Genomic DNA, 15,119 nt, shown 5'->3' on the forward strand with positions numbered 1-15,119 from the left:
TGTCTGTCTGTCACTGTGTGTGTCTGTCACTGTGCGTGTCTGTCACTGTGTGTGTGTGTGTGTCTGTCACTGTGTGTGTGTGTGTGTGTGTGTGTGTGTCTGTCTCTGTGTGTGTGTGTCTGTCACTGTGCGTGTCTGTCACTGTGCGTGTCTGTCACTGTGCGTGTCTGTCACTGTGCGTGTCTGTCACTGTGCATGTATGTCACTGTGTGTGTCTGTCACTGTGTGTGTGTGTCTGTCACTGTGTGTGTGTGTCTGTCACTGTGTGTGTGTGTCTGTCTCTGTGTGTGTGTGTGTCTGTCTCTGTGTGTGTGTGTGTGTCTGTCTCTGTGTGTGTGTGTGTGTGTGTGTCTCTGTGTGTGTGTGTGTGTGTGTGTGTGTGTGTGTGTGTGTCTGTCACTGTGTGTCTGTCACTGTGCGTGTCTGTCACTGTGTGTGTGTGTGTGTCTGTCACTGTGCTGTGTATTAGCTCTGCTGTGTCACTGTAAATGAATGCCATTGACTTCTTACAGATCCCTTGTGTGTCTGTGTTTGAGAGAGTTGGCTTGAGAGAAAGAGACTCCCTTGGTACTGCTGTAATGGCTCTGTTGCTATAGTGTGTGTGTGTGTGTGTGTGTGTGTGTGTGTGTGTGTGTGTGTGTGTGTGTGTGTGTGTGTGTGTGTGTGTGTGTGTGTGTGTGTGTGTGTGTGTGTGTGTGTGTGTGTGTGTGTGTGTGTGTGTGTCCGGTGAGTGCTAAAGAATGAAGGAAGGTGCCCTGGGGTAATGGGACACTTGGTGAACCCCGACCTCTAGTCCTGTCTGCTGATTGGACCAGCTCTGTAGGGTCAGTGATGGGCTGTGGGCACTAATGATTGGCTTTCACTGCCAAAGGCTCAGTCTCCACTCTGAGGAGAATCACCTGGGCTCTGGGTGGGGCCGTAACACTCTGCATCCCCATTCAGGCTACTGGTTAGTGATTATATGGGTTGTGATGTGGTTTATTTTTAAACATCAACAGCCTATTTAAAGACATCGAGGCCTCAAGCATCTCCTTAACAAATGCTGCCTCTATTCTCTTAGCCCTGTGTATCTAAGCTCTGTTCTCTTAGCCCTGTGTATCTAAGTTCTATTCTCTTAGCCCTGTGTATCTAAGCTCTATTCTCTTAGCCCTGTGTATCTAAGCTCTATTCTCTTAGCCCTGTGTATCTAAGCTCTATTATCTTAGCCCTGTGTATCTAAGCTCTATTATCTTAGCCCTGTGTATCTAAGCTCTATTCTCTTAGCCCTGTGTATCTAAGCTCTATTCTCTTAGCCCTGTGTATCTAAGCTCTATTCTCTTAGCCCTGTGTATCTAAGCTCTATTATCTTTGCCCTGTGTATCTAAGCCCTGTGTGTATCTAAGCTCTGTTCTCTTAGCCCTGTGTATCTAAGCTCTATTCTCTTAGCCCTGTGTTTCTAAGCTCTGTTCTCTTAGCCCTGTGTATCTAAGCTCTGTTCTCTTAGCCCTGTGTATCTAAGCTCTATTATCTTTGCCCTGTGTATCTAAGCTCTATTCTCTTAGCCCTGTGTATCTAAGCTCTGTTCTCTTAGCCCTGTGTATCTAAGCTCTATTATCTTAGCCCTGTGTATCTAAGCTCTGCCCTGTGTATCTAAGCTCTATTCTCTTAGCCCTGTGTATCTAAGCTCTGTTCTCTTAGCCCTGTGTATCTAAGCTCTATTATCTTAGCCCTGTGTATCTAAGCTCTATTATCTTAGCCCTGTGTATCTAAGCTCTATTCTCTTAGCCCTGTGTATCTAAGCTCTATTATCTTAGCCCTGTGTATCTAAGTTCTATTCTCTTAGCCCTGTGTATCTAAGCTCTATTCTCTTAGCCCTGTGTATCTAAGCTCTATTCTCTTAGCCCTGTGTATCTAAGCTCTGTTCTCTTAGCCCTGTGTATCTAAGCTCTATTATCTTTGCCCTGTGTATCTAAGCTCTATTATCTTAGCCCTGTGTATCTAAGCTCTGTTCTCTTAGCCCTGTGTATCTAAGCTCTATTCTCTTAGCCCTGTGTATCTAAGCTCTGTTCTCTTAGCCCTGTGTATCTAAGCTCTATTATCTTAGCCCTGTGTATCTAAGCTCTATTCTCTTAGCCCTGTGTATCTAAGCTCTGTTCTCTTAGCCCTGTGTATCTAAGCTCTATTCTCTTAGCCCTGTGTATCTAAGCTCTATTCTCTTAGCCCTGTGTATCTAAGCTCTATTCTCTTAGCCCTGTGTATCTAAGCTCTGTTCTCTTAGCCCTGTGTATCTAAGCTCTATTATCTTAGCCCTGTGTATCTAAGCTCTATTATCTTAGCCCTGTGTATCTAAGCTCTATTATCTTAGCCCTGTGTATCTAAGCTCTATTATCTTAGCCCTGTGTATCTAAGCTCTATTCTCTTAGCCCTGTGTATCTAAGCTCTATTCTCTTAGCCCTGTGTATCTAAGCTCTATTATCTTAGCCCTGTGTATCTAAGCTCTGTTCTCTTAGCCCTGTGTATCTAAGCTCTATTCTCTTAGCCCTGTGTATCTAAGCTCTATTCTCTTAGCCCTGTGTATCTAAGCTCTATTATCTTAGCCCTGTGTATCTAAGCTCTATTATCTTAGCCCTGTGTATCTAAGCTCTATTATCTTAGCCCTGTGTATCTAAGCTCTATTATCTTAGCCCTGTGTATCTAGCCTGTTCTGCCCTGTGTATCTAAGCTCTGTTCTCTTAGCCCTGTGTATCTAAGCTCTGTTCTCTTAGCCCTGTGTATCTAAGCTCTATTATCTTAGCCCTGTGTATCTAAGCTCTATTATCTTAGCCCTGTGTATCTAAGCTCTGTTCTCTTAGCCCTGTGTATCTAAGCTCTGTTCTCTTAGCCCTGTGTATCTAAGCTCTATTATCTTAGCCCTGTGTATCTAAGCTCTATTATCTTAGCCCTGTGTATCTAAGCTCTGTTCTCTTAGCCCTGTGTATCTAAGCTCTATTCTCTTAGCCCTGTGTATCTAAGCTCTATTATCTTAGCCCTGTGTATCTAAGCTCTATTATCTTAGCCCTGTGTATCTAAGCTCTATTATCTTAGCCCTGTGTATCTAAGCTCTGTTCTCTTAGCCCTGTGTATCTAAGCTCTGTTCTCTTAGCCCTGTGTATCTAAGCTCTGTTCTCTTAGCCCTGTGTATCTAAGCTCTGTTCTCTTAGCCCTGTGTATCTAAGCTCTATTATCTTAGCCCTGTGTATCTAAGCTCTGTTCTCTTAGCCCTGTGTATCTAAGCTCTATTATCTTAGCCCTGTGTATCTAAGCTCTATTATTTTAGCCCTGTGTATCTAAGCTCTGTTCTCTTAGCCCTGTGTATCTAAGCTCTGTTCTCTTAGCCCTGTGTATCTAAGCTCTGTTCTCTTAGCCCTGTGTATCTAAGCTCTGTTCTCTTAGCCCTGTGTATCTCTTATCCCTGTGTATCTAAGCTCTGTTCTCTTAGCCCTGTGTATCTAAGCTCTGTTCTCTTAGCCCTGTGTATCTAAGCTCTATTATCTTAGCCCTGTGTATCTAAGCTCTATTATTTTAGCCCTGTGTATCTAAGCTCTGTTCTCTTAGCCCTGTGTATCTCTTAGCCCTGTGTATCTAAGCTCTATTATCTTAGCCCTGTGTATCTAAGCTCTATCATCTTAGCCCTGTGTATCTAAGCTCTGTTCTCTTAGCCCTGTGTATCTCTTAGCCCTGTGTATCTCTTAGCCCTGTGTATCTAAGCTTTTTTACATGCCAGGGGGAGGGGAAACCGATAAAACACTTCTCACCTCACTGCTTGTTAATGATGAAATCTGTGTGTGCGTGCACATGCATGTACGTTTGTGACGTGTATGGAAAAAAAAAATGTTAACCTTTATTTGACTAGGCAAGTCCGTGAAGAACAAAGACTGCCTACCCCGGCCACACCGGGGCGACACTTCGCGGGCCTATGGGTCTCCCAATCACGGCCGGTTGTGATACAGCCTGGAATCGAACCAGGGTCTGTAGTGACTCTTCTAGCACTGAGATGCAGTGGCTTAGACTGCTGCGCCACTCAGGATTCCACAGAGATTTTCTTTGTGATATTTGCAGGCAAAAATGCTTGATTTTGCTGTGGCAATTCTGACATTTTGGATGGCGACGATTTTGTCCAATTTGTTCACGAAATTGCCCTGACTAGCGATAAAGTTGAAGTGTGGCTCGATTTAACCATATTTGTGCGCTGATTTGTTGAAATTGTGAGCCCTCTTTTTCTACTGCGGTGATGGGTCAGTGTTCTGCGATTTAATATTGCGAGGATTTGACTGTTTTATGCGTAAATAGCAACAACAACAAAAAATGCAACCAGGTTCAAGGAATCCTGAAAGAAACTGGTTTGTGTGTTTCTCAACATATTGAGCCTGATATTAACAAACAACAAATCCAATTCCCTGTGTAGAAGCATGTAATCACTGTGCTGGAGGCAGGAGCAGTGGAACAGAGCTGGTGTTGTGGACAGTTGAGCTTCTCATCGATCTGTGATGCCCACTACAAAGGAAACATTGAGTTTAGGGCCCTCCGCCTTCCAGCTCACTGCCATTTTAATCTCTGGCCATCGACCCTGCGGAGAAATTCTCAACACATACAAACCTACACAGGTGCACACAAACACTGATATGTGCACACTTTGCTTTAGACACACACACACACACACACACACACACACACACACACACACACACACACACACACACACACACACACACCACAGAGCTGCTGAGACAGGCAGGTGCTGTCTGTCAGTGGGTTATCTCCTCCCCCAGACAGTAGCAGAAGCCTTGGTTGCTACTATAGGTAGTGTTCTGTGGTACAGGTTCTGTCTGTCACCGGGTTATCTCCTCCCCCAGACAGTAGCAGAAGCCTTGGTTGCTACTATAGGTAGTGTTCTGTGGTACAGGTTCTGTCTGTCACCGGGTTATCTCCTCCCCCAGACAGTAGCAGAAGCCTTGGTTGCTACTATAGGTAGTGTTCTGTGGTACAGGTTCTGTCTGTCACCGGGTTATCTCCTCCCCCAGACAGTAGCAGAAGCCTTGGTTGCTACTATAGGTAGTGTTCTGTGGTACAGGTTCTGTCTGTCACCGGGTTATCTCCTCCCCCAGACAGTAGCAGAAGCCTTGGTTGCTACTATAGGTAGTGTTCTGTGGTACAGGTTCTGTCTGTCACCGGGTTATCTCCTCCCCAGACAGTAGCAGAAGCCTTGGTTGCTACTATAGGTAGTGTTCTGTGGTACAGGTTCTGTCTGTCACCGGGTTATCTCCTCCCCCAGACAGTAGCAGAAGCCTTGGTTGCTACTATAGGTAGTGTTCTGTGGTACAGGTTCTGTCTGTCACCGGGTTATCTCCTCCCCCAGACAGTAGCAGAAGCCTTGGTTGCTACTATAGGTAGTGTTCTGTGGTACAGGTTCTGTCTGTCATCGGGTTATCTCCTCCCCAGACAGTAGCAGAAGCCTTGGTTGCTACTATAGGTAGTGTTCTGTGGTACAGGTTCTGTCTGTCACCGGGTTATCTCCTCCCCAGACAGTAGCAGAAGCCTTGGTTGCTACTATAGGTAGTGTTCTGTGGTACAGGTTCTGTCTGTCACCGGGTTATCTCCTCCCCAGACAGTAGCAGAAGCCTTGGTTGCTACTATAGGTAGTGTTCTGTGGTACAGGTTCTGTCTGTCACCGGGTTATCTCCTCCCCCAGACAGTAGCAGAAGCCTTGGTTGCTACTATAGGTAGTGTTCTGTGGTACAGGTTCTGTCTGTCACCGGGTTATCTCCTCCCCCAGACAGTAGCAGAAGCCTTGGTTGCTACTATAGGTAGTGTTCTGTGGTACAGGTTCTGTCTGTCACCGGGTTATCTCCTCCCCAGACAGTAGCAGAAGCCTTGGTTGCTACTATAGGTAGTGTTCTGTGGTACAGGTTCTGTCTGTCACCGGGTTATCTCCTCCCCCAGACAGTACTATAGCTGTGGTAGAAGCCTTGGTTGCTACTATAGGTAGTGTTCTGTGGTACAGGTTCTGTCTGTCACCGGGTTATCTCCTCCCCCAGACAGTAGCAGAAGCCTTGGTTGCTACTATAGGTAGTGTTCTACTTCTGTCTGTCATATCTCCTCCCCCAGACAGTAGTTGTTCTGGTGTGTTCTGTGGTACAGGTTCTGTCTGTCACCGGGTTATCTCCTCCCCCAGACAGTAGCAGAAGCCTTGGTTGCTACTATAGGTAGTGTTCTGTGGTACAGGTTCTGTCTGTCACCGGGTTATCTCCTCCCCAGACAGTAGCAGAAGCCTTGGTTGCTACTATAGGTAGTGTTCTGTGGTACAGGTTCTGTCTGTCATCGGGTTATCTCCTCCCCCAGACAGTAGCAGAAGCCTTGGTTGCTACTATAGGTAGTGTTCTGTGGTACAGGTTCTGTCTGTCACCGGGTTATCTCCTCCCCCAGACAGTAGCAGAAGCCTTGGTGCTACTATAGGTAGTGTTCTGTGGTACAGGTTCTGTCTGTCACCGGGTTATCTCCTCCCCCAGACAGTAGCAGAAGCCTTGGTTGCTACTATAGGTAGTGTTCTGTGGTACAGGTTCTGTCTGTCATGGGTTATCTCCTCCCCCAGACAGTAGCAGAAGCCTTGGTTGCTACTATAGGTAGTGTTCTGTGGTACAGGTTCTGTCTGTCACCGGGTTATCTCCTCCCCCAGACAGTAGCAGAAGCCTTGGTTGCTACTATAGGTAGTGTTCTGTGGTACAGGTTCTGTCTGTCACCGGGTTATCTCCTCCCCAGACAGTAGCAGAAGCCTTGGTTGCTACTATAGGTAGTGTTCTGTGGTACAGGTTCTGTCTGTCATCGGGTTATCTCCTCCCCCAGACAGTAGCAGAAGCCTTGGTTGCTACTATAGGTAGTGTTCTGTGGTACAGGTTCTGTCTGTCACCGGGTTATGACAGTAGCAGAAGCCTTGGTTGCTACTGGTAGTGTTCTGTGGTACAGGTTCTGTCTGTCATCGGGATCTCCTCCCCCAGACAGTAGCAGAAGCCTTGGTTGCTACTATAGGTAGTGTTCTGTGGTACAGGTTCTGTCTGTCACCGGGTTATCTCCTCCCCCAGACAGTAGCAGAAGCCTTGGTTGCTACTATAGGTAGTGTTCTGTGGTACAGGTTCTGTCTGTCATCGGGTTATCTCCTCCCCCAGACAGTAGCAGAAGCCTTGGTTGCTACTATAGGTAGTGTTCTGTGGTACAGGTTCTGTCTGTCACGGGTTATCTCCTCCCCCAGACAGTAGCAGAAGCCTTGGTTGCTACTATAGGTAGTGTTCTGTGGTACAGGTTCTGTCTGTCATCGGGTTATCTCCTCCCCCAGACAGTAGCAGAAGCCTTGGTTGCTACTATAGGTAGTGTTCTGTGGTACAGGTTCTGTCTGTCATCGGGTTATCTCCTCCCCAGACAGTGAAGCCTTGGTTGCTACTATAGGTAGTGTTCTGTGGTACAGGTTCTGTCTGTCATCGGGTTATCTCCTCCCCCAGACAGTAGCAGAAGCCTTGGTTGCTACTATAGGTAGTGTTCTGTGGTACAGGTTCTGTCTGTCATCGGGTTATCTCCTCCCCCAGACAGTAGCAGAAGCCTTGGTTGCTACTATAGGTAGTGTTCTGTGGTACAGGTTCTGTCTGTCACCGGGTTATCTCCTCCCCCAGACAGTAGCAGAAGCCTTGGTTGCTACTATAGGTAGTGTTCTGTGGTACAGGTTCTGTCTGTCATCGGGTTATCTCCTCCCCCAGACAGTAGCAGAAGCCTTGGTTGCTACTATAGGTAGTGTTCTGTGGTACAGGTTCTGTCTGTCATCGGGTTATCTCCTCCCCCAGACAGTAGCAGAAGCCTTGGTTGCTACTATAGGTAGTGTTCTGTGGTACAGGTTCTGTCTGTCATCGGGTTATCTCCTCCCCCAGACAGTAGCAGAAGCCTTGGTTGCTACTATAGGTAGTGTTCTGTGGTACAGGTTCTGTCTGTCATCGGGTTATCTCCTCCCCAGACAGTAGCAGAAGCCTTGGTTGCTACTATAGGTAGTGTTCTGTGGTACAGGTTCTGTCTGTCATCGGGTTATCTCCTCCCCCAGACAGTAGCAGAAGCCTTGGTTGCTACTATAGGTAGTGTTCTGTGGTACAGGTTCTGTCTGTCATCGGGTTATCTCCTCCCCCAGACAGTAGCAGAAGCCTTGGTTGCTACTATAGGTAGTGTTCTGTGGTACAGGTTCTGTCTGTCATCCCTTATCTCCTCCCCCAGACAGTAGCAGAAGCCTTGGTTGCTACTATAGGTAGTGTTCTGTGGTACAGGTTCTGTCTGTCATGGGTTATCTCCTCCCCCAGACAGTAGCAGAAGCCTTGGTTGCTACTATAGGTAGTGTTCTGTGGTACAGGTTCTGTCTGTCATCTCCTCCCCAGACAGTAGCAGAAGCCTTGGTTGCTACTATCCTGTGGTACAGGTTCTGTCTGTCAGTGGGTTATCTCCTCCCCCAGACAGTGAGAAGCCTTGGTTGCTACTATAGGTAGTGTTCTGTGGTACAGGTTCTGTCTGTCAGTGGGTTATCTCCTGAGGTGTGGGGTTGCTACTATAGGTAGTGTTCTGTGGTACACTAATGGAGAGTGACAGATGGACATGGAGAGCGAGGGATGGAGAGCGAGGGATGGAGAGCGAGGGATGGAGAGCGAGGGATGGAGAGCGAGGGATGGAGAGCGAGGGGGAGCGCTGAGATGATGACATTTTCAGTCTGTCACTTCAGACTGCTGGAACACAGTATGTGTAATGTGTCCTTTGACGTATCAGCAGGGTCTTAATCAGTGGTGTAAAAATACTTTGAAGTACACTTAAGTAGGTTATCTTTACTAATTTATATTTTTGACAACTTTTACTTCACTACATTCCGAAAGAAAATGCTGTACTTTTTAGTCCATACATTTTCCCTGACACCCAAAAGTACTCGTTACATTTTGACAGGAAAATGGTCCAGTTCACACACTTATCAAGAGAACATCCCTGGTCATCCCTACTGCCTCTGATCTGGCAGACTCACTAAACACAGAACATCCCTGGTCATCCCTACTGCCTCTGATCTGGCAGACTCACTAAACACAGAACATCCCTGGTCATCCCTACTGCCTCTGATCTGGCAGACTCACTAAACACAGAACATCCCTGGTCATCCCTACTGCCTCTGATCTGGCAGACTCACTAAACACAGAACATCCCTGGTCATCCCTACTGCCTCTGATCTGGCGGACTCACTAAACATGTGCTTCGTTTGTAAATTAATATCAGAGTAGTTGTAGTGTACCCCTGGCTATCTGTAAATTAATTGTGCTGTCTGGTTTGCATAATATAAGGAATTTGAAATTATTCATACTTTTACTTTTGATACTGAAGTATATTTAAAACCAAATACTTTGACTTTTACTCCAGTAGTATTTTACTGGTTGACTTTCACTTTTGCTTGAGTCATTTTCTATTAACGTATCTAGTTTTACTCAAGTATGGCTTTTGAGTACCACCACTGGTCTTTATCTCTCAGGGTGTAGAATGTATATTATCTCTCAGGGTGTAGAATGTACATGTCTGTATATGTAAAGTATCAGCAGGGTCTCTATCTCTCAGGATGTAGAATGTATATTATCTCTCTGGATGTAGAATGTACATGTCTGAATATGTAAAGTTTATCTCTCTGGATGTAGAATGTATATTATCTCTCAGGATGTAGAATGTACATGTCTGGATATGTAAAGTGTATCTCTCTGGATGTAGAATGTATATTATCTCTCTGGATGTAGAATGTACATGTCTGAATATGTAAAGTTTATCTCTCTGGATGTAGAATGTATATTATCTCTCAGGATGTAGAATGTACATGTCTGGATATGTAAAGTTTATCTCTCTGGATGTAGAATGTATATTATCTCTCAGGATGTAGAATGTACATGTCTGGATATGTAAAGTGTATCTCTCTGGATGTAGAATGTATATTATCTCTCTGGATGTAGAATGTACATGTCTGAATATGTAAAGTTTATCTCTCTGGATGTAGAATGTATATTATCTCTCAGGATGTAGAATGTACATGTCTGGATATGTAAAGTTTATCTCTCTGGATGTAGAATGTACATGTCTGGATATGTGAAGTTTATCTCTCTGGATGTAGAATGTATATTATCTCTCTGGATGTAGAATGTATATTATCTCTCTGGATGTAGAATGTATATTATCTCTCTGGATGTAGAATGTACATGTCTGTATATGTATGTGCAGAATCAGTAAGGACTTCTGAGCGTTTGTGAACGAAAATATCACTATATTTGAACCGACATCTTGGGATAGTACTAAACTCTCTCCTTTTGTTGGGTCTGGCATTCTGCTGGCCAGGCAGGTGGCAGGAGGAGCTAGGAGCAGTACTACAGTCCAGCATGCCAGCCCATGCTCACTAGGGTCGTGTTCAGTAGCGAGCAAGTTACGTTCTGATCTTGTCCAATAAGAACACCGATATTTGGTTGTCCTTTGCAAAACGTTTTGCTACACGGTGTCCCTCCGAACACCACCCATCGAATCCCTGAGCTGACAAGGTACAAACCTGTCATTCTGCCCCTGAGCAAGGCAGTTAACCCACTGTTCCCCTGAGCAAGGCAGTTAACCCACTGTTCCCCGGGCACCGACGACGTGGATGTCGATTGAGGCAGCCCCTCACACCTCTCTGATCCAGAGGGGTTGGGTTAAATGCAGAAGACACATTTCATTTGTACAACTGACTAGGTTTCCCCCTTTCCCATACTGCTGTACTGTGCTGGAACTGAGATGGGTCCATAGGGATTTATAACCAGTCTAAAGCAGCCTGCTGCTCCAGTGCCAAGCTGCAGTCTTCTTCCCTCTCAGCCACTCTGCTCTGGTCAGCAGCGCTGGCATCTTACTATCTCTGTAATGAATTCTGCATGAAGGACGTTTCGCTCCTCACTCTCCTCCCTCTCGATCTCTCTTTCTCCCTCCCATCTTAAAACGCTCATATTTCTAACTGCTAGGAGAGAGAGGCTCTCTCAATTATTCAAATGATGTGCCAGCAGCTTGAAGAAAAGTGCGATTTGTTTTTTCTGTAGAGGAACACATCAAGTTGGCAACTATTGGCGGTGTGTGTGTGTGTGTGTGTGAGAGCGCGGCTTCAAACATTGCATGCTGGGTTGTCAGAGGGATAGAGGTAGAGTTCAGACCCCCCTCTTGTTAAACCGCAGGTAGCCGGTTAGCATCTACCCACCGATATCAAAGCCATTTTAGCATCTAGTCTAACTGTTTGCCGTATAAGCACCCAGAGAGGAAAAGCTAGGCTACATATTGTTCTTGGCCTCACAGGAGAATGTGGTGGACGGAGCTGTATCTGTTAGAGCAACATATTAGATAAGATGGCAAATGGCACTCAGCACTGGTTCTGTTTGTCTCTTCTGTCTCAGGGCTCCTTTAAAAAACAATATGAACCAGTATTCAATTATTTTCTGGGGTAAATGAAAACGGCAGTTTCTTTTTATACCCCAAAAAACCTGTTTACTGTTTTAATGTGAAACATGCGTTCTCACAGTGAAGAGAAGTTCTGTCTTCGCCTTGAAATGGCTGGACTGTGAATGCTTATACACAGGCCCCTACGTTAGTGCAGAGGTCTTTCAGTAGTGTAGATATCAGTCACCAGAGTGCTCTCTCCATCCCCCCTCTCCCTACTGACCAGCCGTGTTTGATAAACAATCCAGACTTCACATGTCTGTGTTATGGAGGTGGAGATGAAAGGGGGAGTGATGTATGTTACCAGATGTCTATCCCTTCTCTCTCTCTCTCTCTCTCTCTCTCTCTCTCTCTCTCTCTCTCTCTCTCTCTCTCTCGACAGTTGTGTTGTGACAGTCCTATCCTATATACAGTGGGGCAAAAAAGTATTTAGTCAGCCACCAATTGTACAAGTTCTCCCACTTAAAAAGATGAGCGAGGCCTGTAATTTTCATCTATGGTACACTTCAACTATGACAGACAAAATGAGGGGTGAAAAAATCCAGAAAATCACATTGTAGGATTTTTAATGAATTTATTTGCAAATTATGGTGGGAAATAAGTATTTGGTCACCTACAAACAAGCAAGATTTCTGGATCTCACAGACCTGTTAAATTTCTTCTTTAAGAGGCTCCTCTGTCCTCCACTCGTTACCTGTATTAATGGCACCTGTTTTGAACTTGTTATCAGTGTAAAAGACACTGAGTGATAATCAGAATAGGTGGGTGGATAAAGACTGTACGGGCTCTTTAATTGCTCATAAAGTTGTTCTGCTTGAATCAAATGTATTTATAAAGCCCTTCTTAAATCAGCTGATATCTCAAAAGTGCTGTACAGAAACCCAGCCTAAAACCCCAAACAGCAAGCAATGCAGGTGTAGAAGCACGGTCCCTAGGAAAAACTCCCTAGAAAGGCCAGCCTAGCTGTGAAGTGATGCTTTAGTCCCTCTATGCCTGGTGTCAGATTTCACGTGCAAAGCTTAGACTACAGTTTTACAGTAGCATATGGAAAGCAACAGTAGTTCAGGGAAAGTGATTTTGTTTTCCTAAACAGTTTTAATTCAACACTCCAGCACCATGTGTATGGTGTGCATAGGGCACTTCTGTTATTTCACACCTTCAACTGTGAACCTCACGCACTGTACGCAACACGCACACACACCTAACAGAACAAAAACAGCTTGGATCCCCTTGTCACTGGAGTGCAGAACAGATTTAAATCACTTGTTTTATATTCACATTACAGTTCAGTACGGGGGAGTTTGACACTCCTCTGTTTTCATCTTGCTATGTGGTGCCAGAGATCGCCCACACAAACAGTTTCCAAAGTGCTTGGTAGATTTTTTTGAGAGAGAGAGAGAGAGAGAGAGAGAGAGAGAGAGAGAGAGAGAGAGAGAGAGAGAGAGAGAGAGAGAGAGAGAGAGAGAGAGAGAGAGAGAGAGAGAGAGAGAGAGAGAGAGAGAGAGAGAGAGAGAGAGAGAGAGAGAGAGAGAGAGAGAGAGAGAGAGAGAGAGAGAGAGAGAGAGAGAGAGAGAGAGAGAGAGAGAGAGAGAGAGAGAGAGAGAGAGAGAGAGAGAGAGAGAGAGAGAGTAATTAATTTACTATGTCCCTTTTTTTGAGGATTCACTGGTATGTGAATATGTGCTCTAGCTCTCGAGTCCATGTTACTGACAGTGTGGTGGCAGTATATGTGTCCATTCTCAGAAAGTATCCAGTGTGTGAGAACATTCCCAGAAAGGACACCAGAACCCTCCAAGCCTGCCAGGATGACCTCGACGCTTTAGCAGTGATAACGGCATTTCAGCCATCCCCTTACTGGCCCTGGGCGTAGGTCGCTTTGTGTGCGTCAGAGTAGATATGTACTGTAGCGATGGCGGGAGATAGAAACCATTATCTTTCTTCCCCTCTTTTTCTCCCTCCCTTCCTTTTCTCTCCCGGCTGTCCTGCGATATGCCTTCTCTACATGATCGTTCTGGGTATACGACTCACCACAGGAGTTGAACATGAGTCTCCTTAATGACAGCTGTTTTATCAAAACGCTGTCTAAACTCTTCTCTGCCTCTCTTGGCTCTCCCTTGATTTCTGATCTCCCTTTCCCTGGGCTTCACCCACTGTCTTCCTCATCTCAATTCAATTCAATTCAATTCAAGGGCTTTATTGGCATGGGAAACATGTGTTAACATTGCCAAAGCAAGTGAGGTAGACAACATACAAAGTGAATATATAAAGTGAAAAACAACAAAAATTAACAGTAAACATTACACATACAACAGTTTCAAAACAGTAAAGACATTACAAATGTCATATTATATATATATATATATATATATACACAATGTACAAATAATTAAAGGACACAAGATAAAATAAATAAGCATAAATATGGGTTGTATTTACAATGGTGTTTGTTCTTCACTGGTTGCCCTTTTCTCGTGGCAACAGGTCACAAATCTTGCTGCTGTGATGGCACACTGTGGAATTTCACCCAGTAGGTATGGGAGTTTTCAAAATTGGATATGTTTTCGAATTCTTTGTGGATCTGTGTGATCTGGGGAAATATGTCTCTCTAATATGGTCATACATTGGGCAGGAGGTTAGGAAGTGCAGCTCAGTTTCCACCTCATTTTGTGGGCAGTGAGCACATAGCCTGTCTTCTCTTGAGAGCCATGTCTGCCTACGGCGGCCTTTCTCAATAGCAAGGCTATGCTCACTGAGTCTGTACATAGTCAAAGCTTTCCTTAATTTTGGGTCAGTCACAGTGGTCAGGTATTCTGCCGCTGTGTACTCTCTGTGTAGGGCCAAATAGCATTCTAGTTTGCTCTGTTTTTTGTTAATTCTTTCCAATGTGTTAAGTAATTATCTTTTTGTTTTCTCATGATTTGGTTGGGTCTAATTGTGCTGTTGTCCTGGGGCTCTGTAGGGTGTGTTTGTGTTTGTGAACAGAGCCCCAGGACCAGTTTGCTTAGGGACTCTTCTCCAGGTTCATCTCTCTGTTTGTGATGGCTTTGTTATGGAAGGTTTGTGAATCGCTTCCTTTTAGGTGGTTGTAGAATTTAATGGCTCTTTTCTGGATTTTGATAATTAGTGGGTATCGGCCTAATTCTGCTCTGCATGCATTATTTGGTGTTTTACGTTGTACACGGAGGATATTTTTGCAGAATTCTGCGTGCAGAGTCTCACTTGGTGTTTGTCCCATTTTGTGAAGTCTTGGTTGGTGAGCGGACCCCAGACCTCACAACCATAAAGGGCAATGGGCTCTATGACTGATTCAAGTATTTTTAGCCAAATCCTAATTGGTATGTTGAAATTTATGTTTCTTTTGATGGCATAGAATGCCCTTCTTGCCTTGTCTCTCAGATCGTTCACACCTTTGTGGAAGTTACCTGTGGCGCTGATGTTTAGGCCAAGGTATGTATAGTTTTTTGTGTGCTCTAGGGCAACAGTGTCGAGATGGAATTTGTATTTGTGGTCCTGGTGACTCGACCTTTTTGGAACACCATTATTTTGGTCTTACTGAGATTTACTGTCAGGGCCCAGGTCTGACAGAATCTGTGCATAAGATCTAGGTGCTGCTGTAG

The 15,119-nt window shown here is 45.0% G+C and overlaps 1 protein-coding gene across 2 annotated transcripts in view; it reads left to right on the forward strand.

Annotated features, from left to right (window-relative positions):
• Positions 1 to 15,119, forward strand: part of LOC118378708 (USP6 N-terminal-like protein) — an 82,677-nt gene that overhangs the window by 32,937 nt on the left and 34,621 nt on the right. The gene's annotated exons all lie outside the window — the stretch shown is intronic.

Source organism: Oncorhynchus keta, chromosome 13, assembly GCF_023373465.1.
Source record: "Oncorhynchus keta strain PuntledgeMale-10-30-2019 chromosome 13, Oket_V2, whole genome shotgun sequence".
In the NCBI taxonomy this organism is placed as follows: Eukaryota; Metazoa; Chordata; class Actinopteri; order Salmoniformes; family Salmonidae; genus Oncorhynchus; species Oncorhynchus keta.